Source organism: Apium graveolens, chromosome 5 (assembly GCF_009905375.1).
Source record: "Apium graveolens cultivar Ventura chromosome 5, ASM990537v1, whole genome shotgun sequence".
In the NCBI taxonomy this organism is placed as follows: domain Eukaryota; kingdom Viridiplantae; phylum Streptophyta; class Magnoliopsida; order Apiales; family Apiaceae; genus Apium; species Apium graveolens.
The window spans coordinates 152882006-152888192 of NC_133651.1; positions in this window are offsets into that span (position 1 = coordinate 152882006).

Sequence of the window (6187 nt, forward strand, 5' to 3'; positions counted from 1 at the left end):
TCATACTTATTGGACGCGTCCAAAGCTATGGAATTAGCTTCTTATTTTTTAAAAGTACCAACTCACCGACATTCGTAGGATGCGTCATGTTTCTTTGACGTGTCACGCGTATGTTTGTCTTTCCTTTTATACGCGAAACTTAATCTGATTTACGGGTGTTTCCTGCATATATGTCTTTATTTTGGGCACGCCTTAATTTCAGGGCGCGTCTTCCCGTAATATTTGTGACTGACATTGTTAGCATGTCACTCATGTTTTCCTCATAATCCTTATTATAGTCAATATGTCCTTCAGTAGGACGCGTCATATCTTTAGGACGCGTCATAGTCACACACATATATATGCATTTTTCATATCTTTGCATTTATTTTTCTTGACACATCTTCATGCATTTACATGTCTTCATATGCATTCTATTTAACATTCGCGCATTGACAATCTTTAAATTATGTTCTCGGCGCGTCCTACTATCAGGACGCGTCTACCTTATTCAACTAATGTTTTTTCACATCCATGTCGCGGATATGGCTTCTCTCCCAAAAGGATTTGCTATTAAAGTTTCCAAGAAGCTGAGAGCCAGGAAACATGCCCCTGCAAAGCCTGATCCAAAGGTTAAGACCCCTACTCCTGTTGTGACTCCTTCTTCTCGACCAAAAATCATTGATACTACGGTGCTGGACATCCCGGAGAAGGAGGACGCACCCACAAAGCACCAAAAGACACTGCCAGATGATCAATATTTTGTTCTATGATATCTGGGTGCGTCCTAAGCTGGAAACTTTACTGAAGATGAAGTCTGAGACTGGACGTTCAGGACCGAGGAACAAACAGAAGAGGCCATGGTGAGGGATGCAGTTGAGCTTCAATTCTATGGGCCTGAAAGTTTGGTCGTAATTTTCTTGACACAAGGATAAGGGCATAAACCAGTTTCTCCATGCTGGTGTAGCGAGTCTCAGCATCGTGCAACCGCTTGCTCACATAATACACCGGTGACTGCTGTCCGTCTTCCTCTCTTACCAGAACAGCGTTAATTGAATACCCAGATACCGCAAGGTACAATATTAGAGATTCTCCATCTAACGGTTTTGACAGCATGGGAGGGTTTCCCAGTTGCTCCTCGATCTTTCTGAAAGCCTCTTCACATTCTAGTGTCCATACGAAGTCTTTCCCTGCCAACTTAATCGCCTTAAAGAACTCCTTGCATCTGTCAGAAGATTTGGAAACAAATCGATTCAGCGCGGCAATCCTCCTAGTTAAATTTTTCACTTGTTTCACATTAGCGGGTGATTTTATATCCAACAATGCCTTAATCTTTGCGGGATTGGCCTCGATTCCCTGATGGTTGACGATGAACCCGAGAAACTTACCCGACTCCACGCCGAATACACACTTCTGTGGGTTCAACTTCATGCGAAACCTCCTTAGAATGTTAAACATTTCCATCAAGTGTTCGATATGGTCATTCGCCTCCTTGGATTTTACCAACATATCATCCACATACACCTCCATGGTTCTCCCAGTCTGATTTTTGAACATCATATTCACCAACCGCTGATAGGTTGCGCCGGCATTAATCAATTCAAACGACATTCCTATGTAGCAGTATAGCCCCCTGTCGGTGATGAAGGATGTATGCTCTTGATTAGTACCATACATGGGGATCTGATTGTAACCCGAATATGCATCCATGAAACTTAGAAAGGCATGCCCTGCCGTTGCGTCAACCAACGATCAATTCATGGGAGCGGGAAACTATCCTTTGGATATGCCTTGTTGAGATCTGTGAAATCCACACACGTCCTCAACTTCCCGTTCGGCTTTTTTACGAGCACTAGATTTGCAAGCCATTCGGGGTAGTAAGATTCTTTGATTAGTCCCACCTCCCACAATCGGTCTACTTCTTATTTTAATGCTATCGCCCTTTCTTCGCTTACTGGATGACGTTTTTGACGTATGCCCGTACAATTCGAGAAGATATTCAACCGGTGACACATTACTCCTGGGTCGATTCCCACCATATCTGAATGACTCCATGCGAAGACGTCGAGATTTGCAATCAAGAAGCGGGTAAGACTTTCCCTCATTTCATCACCTAACTGGGATCCCACTTTCAAAACCTTGCTCGGGTCATCTTTGTCGACCGGAACAGATATTGTATCTTCGGCCGGCCCCGTCTTCTCGGCGGGCATAGGGATCCTGGGATCCAAATCAAAATCAAAGTCGCGGGGGTCCTCCACACCCATTTTTTTATCCGAGGACGCATCCCCATGAGTGGGTGCATCTACCTCAGGACAAGCCATGGTTTTGTGCAACGCAGGTGTGGAGGGCGCGTCCTCATTTTGAGGAGCATCAACCTCAATTCCATTTTTGCTCTTCGAGGGCGCGTCCTCTTTTTGAGGAGCATCCACCTTGAATTTATTTTTGAGATTTTGCAAAATCTCACTTCTTCCTTCCAACTTTTCCCCGTTAACCTCCTTCTGCATGATCTCTTCTATATGGTTCACCACAACTTCTTCCACATTACAGATCCTCGAAATATTACCAGACGTCAAAACAGGGGTCCCGGTGGTATGGGTTTCTTCCTCCTCTGGGCCTTCTATGAAATAGTGGGCATGAACCTCTCCACTTGGTTTTATATGAATATCCTCTGCACCCTCAAATGGAAGACCCTTTCCCTCGTATCTTCTCCTGCAGAATTCCTTAACAACCTTGTGATAGCAGTCGCGTGACTCATATTGCGACCCTCTCAGACTGCCTACTCCGTTGGGTGTTGGGAACTTTATCATCAAGTGATGTATCGAGGTTATCACCCTAAACGCCCGTAACCAAGGTCTGCCCACCAACACGTTGTGCGCTGAATCCTGGTCCAACACTTTGAAATCTATCATTTGAGTGACAGACAAAGCTCCTTCTCCAAGTGTGACGGGAAGCCTAACTGAACCCATAACTCTCACTGCTTCTCCAGTAAAGCCATAGACATGTGCATCTTTAAAATACATGTCGCTATCCGGGAAACCCAATTTTTTGTACGTGCTGTAATACAGGATATTTGCAGAGCTCCCGTTGTCCAAGAAGACCCGATGCACGTTCATTGCCCCGATGAGCATAGTTATTACCGGTGCATCGTTATAGGGATGATGTACCCATCTTGACTCTCTCTCCCTGAACATAATATCAGCTGACTCCCCTTTGAATATTTTTGGAGGTTTATCTTCCAAACTATGAATGTTGGTGAGTGGCGGGTGTCGTGCTTCTCTTGCATTTCTTTCCAACGCCCGATTACTATCACCGACAAAGGGGTGTCCTCCAAAAATTTCCCTGATACTACCAGCTCTTTGGAACTTAATCTCCGCTGTCTTTTCAGCGTCTTCTTCTCGCAGGGGCTGCCTTTCATTTTTCCCCTTGTCATCATTCCCCCTGCGTTATTTCACCTTGTCAATCCATTCTCCCAGGTATCCCGCCTTGATCAACTCTTCAATTTCATCTTTCAGGTGACGACACTCATGGGTGTCATGACCGGTAGACTCATGGTAATCGTAATACTTTTTCTTATCTCTACTCTGCCATGAAGTCTGACGGTCTGGTTTTTTGAAGATTCCTCTATCCTTATTCACCTCGAAGATATGATCAATGGACGCTGCCAGTGGAGTGTAGTTGCTTACTCTCCTTTCATAGTTTGATGGTGGGCTCCATTCTCTCCGCGTGTTCACGGCGTTCACCCTATTAGGGCTTCTGGCATTCCGTCGATAATCCGGGCTCACGGATCTATCTCTCCTCTTGGCTCGCCCCTTGGAGTTGTGGGTGTTATCATTCTTTTTTTATTTCTGTAAGCGACTGTTCAATTTCTTTAAACGATTACGCCTGCGCAAGTACATCGGCTAACGACACGGGGTCCTTCCCCTGAAGGTGCTTCCATAAATCTGTTCCCACACGCAGACCAGCTATAAAAAGTATTTTCAGTATTTCATCAGTTGCGCCCCTCACCAAAGTAGATTCTGCATTGAACCTTTTAAAGTATGAGGTCAAGTTTTCCTCCTCTTTCTGTTTCACATTGGCTAGCGTGGTAACTGGCGGTGTATACTTCATTGCAGCTTAAAACTGAGTTAGAAACAAGGTTTTCATCTGTTCCCAGGATGTGATCACACCTGGACCAAGTTTCTGGAACCACTGCTGAGCGCCTTCTCTAAAGGTGGCCGCCAGAAGACGGCATCGAGCCAAATCAGGTACTTGATATACATCCATCTCAATGTTAAAACGCCCCAGAAATTCCACAGGGTCAGAGTTCCCATAAAAACGCAAGTCATTGGTTGTGTTCCTGTATCCTTCCGGCAATTGCGCCTCCCTCACAACAGCAACAAAAGGAGAAGGAGCTTGCGCAGTCGCCGTTACTCTTCCTCCTTCAAGATGGTTGAGCAACCTCTTAAGATCGTTCACATTAAACATCCCTACTCCAGGAATGGTTTGAACATTAGGCTATTGGGGTTGCTTCGCGACTTGTTACGGTTCCCCTTGATTACCCCCCGGGTGTAGTGGTGGATCTCGCCGCCCCTCGCCCTGAGGCTGCGGCGGTGGTATGTTACCATCTTCATTTTGAACATTATCCCGCATGCGGGGTTCCTCCGGGCCGCGTCGTGGTACTCCCTCATTATTCTACAACCTTTCTTGAATTCGCACGCCATCCCGGTCATGAGGACGCGTCCTGAAACCATAGCCCGTAGCACTGTGGGAAGCTATATGAACAACGACAGGAGCTTCTTCAGGGGAGAGCGCGCCATCTCTCCTACCATTATAGGGTGCCCTTCCATGTTGATATCCCATCCTTCCTCGCCCATTCCTTTGATAGCCTTGGTAATAATTCCCGAACCTTCCTCACGGAGGGGCACGCCCGTGTTCGCGGTGCCGCACCCTATCATCCCTTTGGTATGTAGGGGGTTCACGCGCTGTGTCACGGGCCCTCACTTCTCCAGCATTTCCTTCCTTTTGCCATTCTACCAGCATCATTATCAGATCGTCATCCTCCAACCTTATGCCGAGCCTTCTTTTAAAGGTTGAAAAGTCTCTTCCTTCCTCATCTTGATTCTGAGTATTTTTCGCATGACGACGCTTGTCCATCGTACGCCCAGACCTATGGGGGTATGGCACAACCTGATTGATAAGACGAGGCCTTTCTCTGTCGTCCGTATCCTCATCAACAAGCTCCACAATAGGTTCTATATCATCAGAATATTCCAAGTGCCGTGGAGTGATTCACGGGTTTTCTCCGCTGGCCTGAACATCTCCTTCAACTACGGGCGCTTTCCCCACGGCGTGGCCGCAACGAGGAAAACGACGACCTCTCCTTGTCCTGCGACGCTCAATCATATTCAGCCTTGAGTGAAAACCATTAAGAGTATCCCCCATGCGGTACAACTACTCCAAGATATCAGCATTGCTGATGAGAACTGGAGGTGTCCCTCCCACATCCGGAGCTCTCGGTGGATCCGCCATGTTTCTAGGCACGTAGGGTTCGTGACGAGCGTAGCCTCCCTCGCCTTCTCCTTCAGATCTGCTGTCACTTCCATCATAAGAACTTCCATCATGATTGTAAGACATGTTTTCCTCCCAAGATTACGATCTTAATCAGCACCCCTCCTTCTAGCGCCAATTTGTTGACGAAGGAATCTGGTAACAACAAAGATTGAGGTTTCTTGCCGGAACTAAGATCTATGACGGTGGTTCCTCGTCGAAAAATCGAGCGATGTGTGGTTGTTTTAGGCTGAGATTTATCAGAGTAAATGGTGGCTTTCTTATCAGCTCCCAACTTCTTACCCCCTCAATGTGCCTACGTACCCTTTATATAGGGATCAAGCCTGACGTAGTTCTTGTGGAACAAGAAATCTAATGGGCTTAGACTTCTTATTCCTAGGCCCGGTAGAAGCCCATTCAAAGTCCATCTTCCGCTAGCTTTAGGAATGTCCAATTATGAGGTCCAACCGCGAAGGCCCAGGGCTCATCCGTAATCGCAGGAATTCACGGATAGTGCATCTCCCTGCGCAAGGATAACACTCCGCTACAACTATCTCCCTTGATTTATGGACGCAGGTATAACTATGGTTCACCCTAAGTGCCGGACGCATCCCTATCCCCCGAATGAGGATAACCCACCAGATAACAAGACAGGTGATCCCAAGCTTTTGGGTGCAAAGTG